The sequence below is a fragment of the Moschus berezovskii genome, chromosome 23 (genome assembly GCF_049115385.1).
Source record: "Moschus berezovskii isolate FMDL1 chromosome 23, NW_MosBer_1.0, whole genome shotgun sequence".
In the NCBI taxonomy this organism is placed as follows: domain Eukaryota; kingdom Metazoa; phylum Chordata; class Mammalia; order Artiodactyla; family Moschidae; genus Moschus; species Moschus berezovskii.
In genome coordinates this window covers 33,626,919-33,639,727 of record NC_142482.1, presented here as the reverse complement: position 1 = coordinate 33,639,727, position 12,809 = coordinate 33,626,919, and positions in this window count along the sequence as shown.

Genomic DNA, 12,809 nt, shown 5'->3' with positions numbered 1-12,809 from the left:
GTCTAGTATTTTCTTTCTATTTGCTGAGCTCTTTACTGTAGCTCAGACAGTAAAGCATCCACCTGCAATGCTGGAGACCTGGGTTCGATCCCTGGGTCAGGAAAATTCCAGGGAGAAGGAAATGGCAACCCACTCCAGTATTCTTGCCTGCAAAATCCCATGGACAGAGGAGCTTGGTGGGCTACAGTCCATGGGGTCGCAAAGAGTTGGACATGACTGAGTGACTAACACACACTCACTATCTTGAGATAATAAAAAATATATTTTTCAGATTTAGTTTAATGATTTCTTCAAATTCATGTATTGATCATTATTTAAAGTCATGAAAGAAATTCTTTAAATGTGACACTACTTAATCAACATTGCCAGACCGTTCTAATACACTTTATTTCTCCAAGATTGAAAGTGTATATTATATTTCTCAAAGAACAAGGGATCATGTCAACTTTTGAATCTTATAAATTACTAATTAATGTTCCTTTTTATGTGTTGACAGCATTGGCCAGTGTGTTGTGCTTTCACTGTTAAGAGAATTTATGTTTTTACTATTTATGAGGTAAGAATAATTCATACTTGAAAAACTGTTATGTTATCTCAAAAGAGCTGTCACATTGGTTTTTGGCATATGCTTTACATTTAACTTCTAATTTTGTGACTTAACTAATGTTAAGTTACATTAGTGTAACTATATTACATAGTAATAAGTACAATAATGCTGAGAGATGGTTGTGTACTAAATTATCATGTTCTGCATTATTACTGTCATAATGTCAAGGAAAAAATAGCAATAGGTAAGGCTTTGTCTACAAAATGATAGGAAAAATCATTTATTTGTTGATCAAAATGTACCTTATACAAGTTGTACTAGTCTGCAAAAGCTGTATGTTTTCTAACGTTTTTGTAATGTAATGTAATGGCCTTGGGTGATATGCTGTATTTAATAAGAGAGTTTTGAATTAAACAGCAATACCACATATGATACAAAAATGACGAGTATAAGTGTTTTGCTGATACAACATATTTTAGAATGGAATAGGGCAGTAAATAAAATTATTCAGTTAAACTAATGTATCAACAAAAGCAATATAATCACTGGAATGTGAATGGGAGATATATAATTCTCAGGTTGTGACAAGAGACTCTTGTCTCTCTGTTTTCCCCTTAAGAAGCAGATATGTGGTCTTAAAGGAATAAACTACATTGACTCCCGGACTGTCTGTTTTCTTCTACCTACAGGCTTGTATCACCTGAGAAACTTTAAAATAAGTATTAGTGAATGTATGATTATTTAATTCCACCTGAATGACTTATAAATTATTTGAAGTTAGTAATTCTAGTAATTCTAAATAAGGTCCAAAGCGCATCCGTGTAGGTTTATGATGTTGGTAAAACTGTTGCTTTTCCATTCCTTTTCTACATTCACACTTTCTAATATATTCTTTTCCAGGACAAGTTTATTTTCATTTTCACAAAAGGTTCACAAATTCACTGATTCAGTTATTCATTCAGCAAACACTTGGTGGTTCCTACCACCTGACATGTATCAGGGCCTGTTCTCGTAATATGAAGGCGGTGTCCACCATGGACCTTTCCTGCTTTGCTAATGGAGCCCATCCATGCATCCAGTGAGTGGACCAGCTTTTACCACTAAATGGGATATGGAAACTCCATGATCTTGTCTTTTTTCAAGCATCAAGGCATAGCTAGAGAGCTTACTGAACTTTCAGTCTAATACAGAAGATGGCTGGGGTGAAAAATACTCCAGAAGGGGTTAGCAGAGACTACCTGAAGGGGTGAAATGTGTTAAAATCTGAGAGATGGATGAAAAGCATTAACTTGTTGGGGAGGCAGTGATGAGAGTGGAGATTTGGGGAGAGTCCCTGCTGGTGCTAATGGTAAAGAATCCACCTCCCAGTGCAGGAGACTCAAGAGACACTGGTTCGATCCGTGGGTTGGGAAGATTCCCGGAGTAGGAAGTAGCAACCCACTCCAAGATTCTTGCCTGGAAAATTCCATGGACAGAGGATCTGGGAGGTTGTAGTCCATGGGGCTGCAGAGAGTTTGACACAACTAAGTGACTGAGCACATATTCTAAGAAAAGGAGACATGTTAAGATAGGAATTAATAGCTATTATATTACTATCTCATGGTTTATTACCATTTAAAAAATTTTAAATCATTATATATCATTATATATTATCACTATATAAGTTTCAAGGAAAATGAGTCCAAAGATAGAAACACAGAAAATGTCCACCTACTTTACTCCCTAGTTTATACATAAGACTTAAAATTTCGGTATGTGTCATTTCATTTTTCCAGTAAATGTTCTATGTAAGTGTATTTTGATACACATTAAATACATACATATACATATTTTAAATAAATGGACTCATGTTATACACTTAGTCTGGTGATTTTTTGATGTAACTCTGTATCTTTCCAGAATGTACATACAAGTCTTTAATACTTTCTTAATTTCCTATAATATAGCTTCATTATTCTTACATTATCACTCTTTCAGAGGTGGTTACTTATGTCAATTTCCATTTTTTGTATTAACAAAGTTGTAATGAATGTCCTTAAAAATAAACCTGTGTGTTCTAATATAAGCATATCTTTAAAGTGGAATTAAAAACATTGTATGGATACAAGTAAATTTTATTTGGATATACCACCCATCTAATTCCACTCCAGCAAGTGTTTTACCAATGTATTGCCTTCCCAGAAGTTATGCCACTGGCAACTTTTATCTCACCTTTACTAGTGCTAGATATTTTCCAACTTTTTACATTCTTGACAGATGATTCTATCAACCATGAGACATTTTCTTCCATTAGATAAATATAAGAGCTTAAATTCAAAGACCTTTCAAATTCAAGCAAATAAATACATTTTAATTTATTACAAATTCTAAGAAAAATAGAGTAGTACAGAGCTTGGTAAATTGGGTAGGATATGCCTTGCTGTGGGCTTCCCTGGTGGCTCATTGGTATAGAATCCACCTGTAATGCAGGAGATGTGGGTTCGATCTCTGGGTTGGGAAGATCTCCTGGAGAAGGGAATGGCAAACCATTCCAGGATTCTTGCTTGGAAAATCTCACGGACAGAGGAGCCTGGTGAGTTACAGTCCAGGGGTTCACAGTGAGTTGGACACGACAGTGACTAAAAAACAACATGGCTTGCTACTGGAGACACTGAAATTTATATTGTTTTGAAAAGACTCTGCTTACCAAATATAGGAAAGTTGTGGTTTGAGAGCCATCTGTAAAGATCTTGCTCTAAGGAAGAAACCACTGGGGAAATGACAGTCCTTGGTGGCTTCACAAATTCCTCAGTAGCAGAGTCTGTCCCCTGCGTGTATTGTCAAGGTTAGCTCTTGTCAATGTACGGACTCCGAGATCCAAATGTGAGGATCCTATTTTAAGAACTAAGGTGTGAGATAATCACTCTATTACCTGTGCATGGGGTGAGTTATTTCATACTCTGTGGAAAAGTCATTTATCACAGCCAGAGTCGGAATGATAAAAGGTAAATCGTTTATAAGAAATTTGACTTCATTATTTTGCTATTTTTGTGCAAAATATGTGGCTTTTTGCAACATCCCACCTTTTTAAATGCACCAATTACCTACCTTTCCAGAAAAAACATGAATTTTAGGCTTCTACTCTATCTCATAGTATCTATCTGTTCTTTTCATCTGAAATACGCCTGAAATTTGTATAATTGGAAAGTTTTCTCTAAAAACATATATTTTTAAATTTTTTGTAGACATTTAACTTTGTATATTTTCAGTCACAAGTCTTTGTTATATTAATTGGATTATCATTAAATTTAATGATAAATCAGGGTTTTTTGTTATTTAAAAATAAAAGAAAATTTCTCTCATATATGTATATATATACACATGTGTGTGCATGTGTGTGTGTGTATACACACAGTTTTAGGTGGCAAGGTCCCCTCTTTGTTCTTCCACTATCCAATAATAAGTAGATATATCTGTTGGCCATAAACTTGAAGATTATTACTAATTTTTTAAAGGTATTTCTGGCTTTTAATGGTATTTCTCACCCAAAGGTCAACTCTAATATTCATGAAGTACTGGGTTCATGAGGCTTTGAAAACTGTCATAGTTTTAGTGGGCAAAGGGGAACAGTTTATTTTCCAAATTAAGCTTATCTCTGTTTTAAAAGAATTCCTTTGATGGCTCACTGCTCTAGTTTTCCCTGGGCTTGCAATCACATGAATGTGAAAAAAAAAAAAATCTTGCAGAATGGATTTTATGACTCAAGCCAAAGACAACCTCTGGCCAAGTGGTAAAGTAAGCCAACTTGGATGAGGAAAGCTATCTGGAAAATCTGTGTGAATGCCAAAATCAGAAATATCTGATTTGGACCCCAAATTTGACCCTTTCATAATGTTAATCCATTGGGCACTTACTATAACATGAAAAATGTTTTGTTTTCCAATAGGTTTCACTAGAGAAAGCTACAGCTCTCCTCCTGAGTGTCTCCTTTATTTTCAGACACAATACTTCATTTTTGATGCTTCTGGTCACCAAATGTGTGGGAGTTTCCCCCCACATGAATCTATTCTCTGACACCAGCTGGTTGTTCTACAATTTAACTCAATTCTGATAATATCTACCCAGATATAGCATCAGATCCCAAGCGTTAAGAGCTCAGTCCCATGAGACTGCCCCCACATCAGATGACAATCAAAAGTATTACTAGTAGGTCCCCAGGTTACCCACAACTTCCTACAAAAGTTGTAGTTGTTGCCTGCAAGTTGACTTGCCTACAAAATAAGGTTCTGATGACCTCTTCCCTCTTGGATTCGTTTTCTCGAGTGGCTTACAGAATTCAGAAAAACACTTAGTCACCCTTATGGCAGAAAGTGAAGAAGAACTGAAGAGCCTCTTGATGAAAGTGAAAGAGAAGAGTGAAAATGTTGGCTTCAAGCTCAACATTCAGAAAACTAAGATCATGGCATCTGGTCCCATCACTTCATGGCAAATAGATGGGGAAACATTGGAAACAGTAGCTAACTTTATTTTTCTGGGCTCCAAAGTCATGGCAGATGGTGATTGCAGCCATGAAATTAAAAGGCACTTACTCCTTGGAAGGAAAGTTATGACCAATCTAGACAGCATATTAAAAAGCAGAGACATTACTTTGCCAACCAAGGTCCGTCTAGTCAAGGCTATGGTTTTTCCCGTGGTCATGTATGGATGTGAGAATTAGACTATAAAGAAAGCTGAGTGCAGAAAAATTGATGCTTTTGAACTGTGGTGTTGGAGAAGACTCTTGAGAGTCCCTTGGACTGCAAGGAAATCCAACCAGTCCATCCTAAAGCAGATCACTCCTGGGTGTTCATTGGAAGGACTGATGTTGAAGCTGAAACTCCAATACTTTGGCCATCTGTTGCAAAGAGCTGACTCATTGGAAAAGACTCTGATGCTGGGAAAGATTGAGGGTGGGAGGAGAAGGGGATGGCAGAGGATGAGATGGCTGGACGGCATCAGTGACTCAGTGGACATGGCTTTGAGTGGACTCCGGGAGTTGGTGATGGACAGGGAAGCCTGGCATGCTGCAGTTCATGCAGTCGCAAAGAGTCAGACACAACTGAGCAACTGAATTGAACTGAACTGAAAGGATATGAAAAAGGATGCAGGATAAGCCAGATGAAGAGATTCATAGGGTGAGGTCTGAGCAGGTCTCTAGTGCAGGAGCCTCTGTCTTCTTAGAGTTGGGGTGCTTCACCCTCCCTGTATGTGGATGTGTTCTCCAGGTTAGAAGCTCACTGTATCCCCTGCTATTGGGGTTTTATGGGGGCAATCTCGTGTACGCATGATCAATTAACTCTATTTACAGCCCTCCTATCTCTCTAGAGAATGGGGTGCAGGGCTGAAAATTCCAAGCTTCTAATCATGGCTTGGTCTTCCTGGTGAACAGCTCCCATTCAGCAGCCATCCCGGAGCCCACCCAGAGTCACCTTGTTAGAACAGAAGATGATTCTAGTACTCTTATAACAGAAAATTACAAGGATTTTAGAATCTCTGTGCCAGGGAAAGGAGCAAAGACTAAATGCTAGGATAAGAGATACTCTTACCACTTAGGAAATTATAAGGGTTTCAGAAGCTCTCTGCCAGGTATTAGGGAAGAGACCAATATACACTTCCTATTGTCTCATGTAGGTAAAGTGGCACCAGTAATGCTTATCTTGTGGATTGTGTGTATTAGCCAAGGTGAGGTGCATAAAGCATAGAGCACGATGTCAGCTGTGGTCTCTCAATGAATGCCATGAACTCAGAAAAGGCATGTGTTAACTATTTCCTTCTTTCTGTCATCCTCATGATCAACTAGGGTTGTTCGCTTGTTCTGGCCCATGAAGCAGTGCCCCTTTTCTTCCTGAACTTCTGATGTTGCACAATGACATGCTCAAATGGATGACCTGTCCCAATATAAAAAACGGGTATTTATCAAAAGGGAGAAAAGCTGCCATACCCCAACCCTCAGCTTTCACAATGAAGAAAAGAGTCTTCAGCACCTTGGTTCTGCTATTCATTATCTCACACCCCTATCTACCAAGTGTTCTCATCCTCCACCTTAGACCTTTGTGTTCCAGATTGAAATACCTTCATTTCCTATTGTTTCATGGTATTCAGTAAATTAGAAGAGTGTTTTCAACCTAGCTCTTCTCATCTTCTTCAAACTTCTCTCTACATCTCTGAGTCTACTACTTGGCATTCCTCATCTTTCATTTTTCACAAACTCATCTCCAATCTGCTCCTTTAATTCATTATCTCAAAATCGTTCTCTTAACTGCACCTTCTAGATTGGTTTATTTCATTTGTTTCCATCAAACAGTGAATGCTTAGGGTACTTCCTCTGTTCAGGGAACCTTACTGCCTCTCATCCTCTGCCTGTACTTAGAAATCTTTTTTCTTCTTCTATTCCCTTTCCTGTATTTCATTAATATCCTTTTTAAAGAAGATCATTTTGATTCTGGTTTTGATTTGCATGTGTGTATGTTTGTGTACGTGTATGTGTGTGTTAAAGAGAAAAAGAAAGAGATTTTTACCTAACCCTTAAATTAATTAGTTTGAAACACGAGTTCTAATAAATGTTCTGTGTTTCAGGAGGCTATACAAATGATTTGGTGATAGGCCAGTGGAATAAACCCTGTAGATCTGACCAAATATATAGTATAACTATAGTTTGATATGTTAAACCTTGTGCTTAAATAAAAAGTAGACTATCTGCCTCTTTAATATTCAAAGCAAGATCCCTACATATTGAATATCTGCCAAATATAGGAAGTTCGTTACTTTATTAATTAACTTGTCAATGTAATATCAGCATAATTTGGTATTACATGAATATGACATTCTTCCCATATGTATTAATCCTTTGGTTAACTTTGGATAACCCTATATTTTACTCAGAATTTCTGAAAGGCTCTTGTGATAATTCAAAGGTAAGTATCCCTTTCCATAAATGTTTAGTTATTGTAAAATAACATTACCTTTGAGCATCAGTATGGTACATAATTGTGACATTGTGATTTATAATAAGAAATTTATGTATTTGATCTTTATCCACAGTCTTTGGTTCACAGATCCCCAAATCTTTGAAATTTCCTGAGGAATAAGAGCATTGGAAGCATTATTTGTCATAATTCTTGGTCTCTTGTCCCCAGTTCCTGAAATCAACTCAGAGTTTTAAAGGTGAAATGGGTATCTTGTTACTCATAACAACCCCGTTTTCTACCATAACTGGATTTATACTAATGAAGTGACTCTTGGAAAGCACCTAATGATGAGGGCTGGTTGCCAGGGGAATCACACATGAATAGAGGATTGGAACTCTTAGTCCCACCCCCTGATTTCTGGAGAGGGGAGAGGACTGAAGTTTGAGTCAATCACTAACATTAATGATTTAATCAAACATGCCTATGTAATTAGCCTCTATAAAAATCCAAAAGGAGAGGGGGTGAACACAGAGGTTTGAAGAGGGCATGGAAGCTCTGTGTGCCTTCCCACATACCTGGCCCTCTGCATCTCTTCCATCTGGCTGTTTCTGAGCATTTTAGAATAAACTGGTAATCTAGTAATTAAAATGTTGAACCCAAGGAAAGGGCTCAGTGGAACCTCTGATCTAAAGTTGGTGGATCAGAAGCACAGGTGAGAACCCAAACTTACGATTGGCAGCAAAGAGGGGTGGAGGTGGATCAATCCTGTGGAGCTGAGTCCTTGGTCTATGGGATCTGATGCTCTTTCCACATAGCTAGTGCCAGAATTGAGTTGAGTTGTAGGGCTCCCTGCTGGTGTCTGGAGAATTGCTTGGTGGTGTGAGGAAACAGCTCCCTACCCCCGGTGGAACTGGGTGCATAACTCTTAAGTCTACTATGTAAAAAGCACAAGATTCTTAATAACTTAGGAGACATTGCCTTTATAATTAAACCTTGTTGCTCTCCATCTGGCTGATAAATAGACCATGCCGAGGCCATCTGACCATCAATCCACATGGCTCCCCTCCTTTAGCTCTTATTGCCCACAACCAACACTCCCAGGATTTCTAAGGAACATTTGCATTGCTAATGACAGGAAAGATTTGAAAAGCAGCTGAAATCTAAATATGTGCTCAGGTGTGTTGAGATGGACCAAAAATTTAACTGAAATTGCTATTCATCAAAAAGTATGTAAGAAAGTTGACCATGACCCAAAAGTGCCTTTTCATCTCTTTGATTCTGTAGTAAATACACGCAGATATCTATCAGGAGGAATCTACTCATTGTATGTTAGAAAATTCAATATTAGTCATCATCTAACAATAGATTCCAACCTCCAATACTTTGGCCACCTGATGTGAAGAACCAACTCCTTGGAAAAGACCTTGATGCTGGGAAAGATTGAAGGAGGGAGGAGAAGGGGATGACAGAGGATGAGATGGGTAGATGGCATCACCGACATGATGGACATGAGTTTGAGTTGGCTCCGTGAGTTGGTGATGGACAGGGAAGCCTGGACACGACTGAGCGACTGAAGTGAACTGACTGAACAATGGATTCTAAACCATTGTGTGTGTGTGTGTGTGTGTATGTGTGTTAGTCACTCAGCCGTGTCTGACTCTTTGCAACCCCATGGACTATCGCCCATCAAGCTCCTCTGTCCTTGGAATTCTCCAGGCAAGAATACTGGAGTGGGTTGCCATTTCCTCCTCCATTATATGGCTTCAAATCCAGAAACCATAGGGAAATGGCAATTCAGGGGTTGGGTGGGCACTTCCATTACAGGGACAGTTCTGCTTTTTGCTTTTAACTGGCATGGATTTAGGACCTAAAATTAACAAACTAGACACTTGGCTCTACACTGTTTTGAAAAAAATAATCTGCCAGATAAATTAAAAAGCTGAGATGATAGATTATTTAAAAGGTAACATCATTTGTTCTCCACTGAATACATTTACTTGTTTCTTGATTAAACACATATACAATACTAAGGTTTTAAAGTTGTGTTGAAAATAAATTTTTCTAAAATAATTAATTGATGCACCTTAATCTCTGAGTCTCAACCTAATTATCAGAAGCAATAATAATCAATAGATCCCACAAAATTTCACTCAGAATATAACACCAGTAGGGCCATATATTGACTGAATATTAGGCTCCCTGGAGAGCTTTTAAAAATATCTGTTAATAACTCTGCCACAAAACAGTTTTTTTTTTTTAATTGTGGAGTAGATTCACACACTAGTGGTTGCTGCTATTTCTGGTTTTTAAACTCCCCAAATGATTTAATGTTCAAGGAAGTTTGAAAAAAACTAATGTACACTATTCAGCATTAGTAATCTTGCACTGGACTATAGTTTGCAATGACTTGGTATGGTATTTGATAACTGTATTGATTTGGAATTGCTTCAAGTTTCATGCAACCAAAATGAAGCAAATATCCTCAGCTAACAAGAACTCCAAAGGTCAAGGATTAAACTAGCCACCACCCAGGCTAATCAATGCCACTGGTTCTTTAATTGTTTTTTTTTTTCCAAACAATAGACTGGATTTTTTCATCCAGCTTCTGCTGTTTTTCCAGGAAAGAATAAGAATTACCAAGCAGGTAGGAGAAGTTGCATGGTAAAAAGTATTTTTTTCCAGAAACTTCCAACTGACTTAATGTCCAGAACTTCAGCAATGAAAGAAGCTGAAGGCACATTCTTTTTCTATTTTTATTAACACCAGCAGTATTATTATCCTGTGTCCCCAAAATATGCATATTATTTTTATATTCTTGGGTGGCTTAAAACATTCTTTTCTACATTTCAAGAAGTTAGCATGTTTCTGTTGGAGAAACGTAATTCTCATCTAATAAATAAAACATAACACATATAAAATCTCTTTGGAGACTCATTTCCAGAAGAATATTTTTTCTATGAAAAGTATGATAGCTAATGTACTTAATGGCACTGCCAAACATATGTGTTAAAATTGTACAACCAAGAAAATTATATTAAATACCATAAACCAGCTTTTTATAATTTGCTATTTGATCAATGCTCATGGAAGCTATTTTTCCTTGGTTAAAAAATCATCTCTATTGTTTATAACTGCTTAAAAATTCTGCTGGTGTGTAATTTGTCTTGAATTCTAAATCTAAATCTAAAGAGGAAAGTTTGATTTTAACCTTCTTTTACCTCAATTATCAATATAACTGCTCTGGACATTAACTATGTATGCTCATTCTTTAACTTTCATTACTAGATAAATTCCTTTGGGAAGAACATATTAAAAGGCAAACTTTCCAGTCAGTATAACCCACTTAGAAGGATATATTGCATCGAACTTTTCAGACTGACATAATCCACTTACAAAAAAATATCCACTTAGTAATACAGAGGACTTGGAACTTTGGCCACCTCATGCGACGAGTTGACTCACTGGAAAAGACTCTGGTGCTGGGAGAGATTGGGGTCAGGAGGAGAAGGGGACGACAGAGAATGAGATGGCTGGATGGCATCACCGACGTGACGGACATGAGTTTGAGTGAACTCCGGGAGTTATTGACTGACAGGGAGGCCTGGCCTGCTGTGATTCATGGGGTCACAAAGAGTCGGACACGACTGAGCGACTGAACTGAACTGAACTGAACTGGAACTTGTTTTGATATTTGCTCTTTTATCAGTCAGGATTCAATAGGAGATAGAAATCACACATTAATTTGAAAAGGGAATGTTTAATATAAAAAATTGTTAACACTAACAGAGGATGTTTTCTAAAGGAGTAAAGTGAAAGTGAAGTCATTTAGTCGTGTCCGACTCTCTACAACCCTGTGGGCTGTAGCCTTCCAGTCTTCTCTGTCCATGGGATTCTCCAGGCAAGAATACTGGAGTGGGTTGCCATTTCCTTCTCCAGGAGATCTTCCCTACCCAGGGATTGAACCCGGGTCTCCCCTATTGGAGGCAGATGCTTTAACCTCTGAGCCACCAGGGAAGCTCCTAAAGGAGTAAAGAATGTGCTAAAGAACACCTACCCTGGAACTCAAGGGAGAGTACTCAAAGGAGATAAATTTCACAGCTTGGATTTGGACCTCATTGGAGAAGGTATGATTGCAGACCTGCGATGGCAGAAAAGGTGAATAGGGTAACCCAGTTTAGACTACATCCACAGTTGCTGAGTAAGCAGGGAAGACCCCCTCCAGGGTGCAAGAGAAGAAAAACTATGGTGAACACTGTAATCAAGAAATGTGCTTTTGGACTTCAGGCAGTATGAAACTGGCAATAAACCAATGGCATACTTAGAAGCCTCATTGGAAATTCAAAAAACAAACAAATCTCAGTGGGTAACAGCACAAGAGGCTGCTACTGATGCTTGATGAGGGTAATAGAGAAGGCCATCTTTTCCCTGTGTCCTCACAAGACGTAAGCAGCAGAGATCCCTCTGGGGATTATTTTATATGGACACTAACCACAATCATTAAGGTGCCACCCCCATGCCCTAATCATCTCTTAAAGGCCTTATCTCCAAATACTGTCATATTTGGTGTTAGATATGAATTTTGAGGGTATGCAGTCATCCAGTCAACAATATTCTGCCCTGGCCCCTGAAACTTCATATCTTTCTTGCTTGCAGAATATGTTCATTCCATCCCAATCATTCCCTAATTCTTAACTCATTCAGCAGTAACTTTAAAATCCAAAGGCTCATTTAAATATCATCAAGGTCAGATATGGGTGAAACTCAGGGATGATTCATCCGGAAACAAAATCCTCTTCAGCTGTGAACCTCTGAGATCAAATATGTCATATGCTTCCAGAATGTAACGGTGGAATAGGCATACAAATGTTGTTGTTCACCTGCTCAGTCCTGTCCTACTCTTTGCGACCCCCTGGACTGCAGCAAGCCAGGCTTCCCTATCTTTCACTGTCTCCCAGAGTTTGCTCAGATGCATGTCCATGTTGATCACACCATCTAACCATCTAATCCGCTGTTGCCCCCTTCTCCTCCCACTCTCAATCTTTCCCCGCATGTGGCTCTTTTCAAATGAGTTGGTTCTTCATATCAGGTGGGCGAAGTATTGAAGTTTCAGCTTCAGCATCAGTCCTTCCAATGAATATTCAGGGTTGATTTCCTTTAGGATTGACTGGTTTGATCTCCTTGCAGTTCAAGGGACTCTCCAGAGTCTTCTACAGCACCACAGTTCAAAAGCATCAGTTCTTAAGTGCTCAGCCTTCTTCATGGTCCAACTCTCACATCCATATAAGACTACTGGAAAAACCATAGCTTTGACAATACGAAATTTTTTGGCAAAGTGA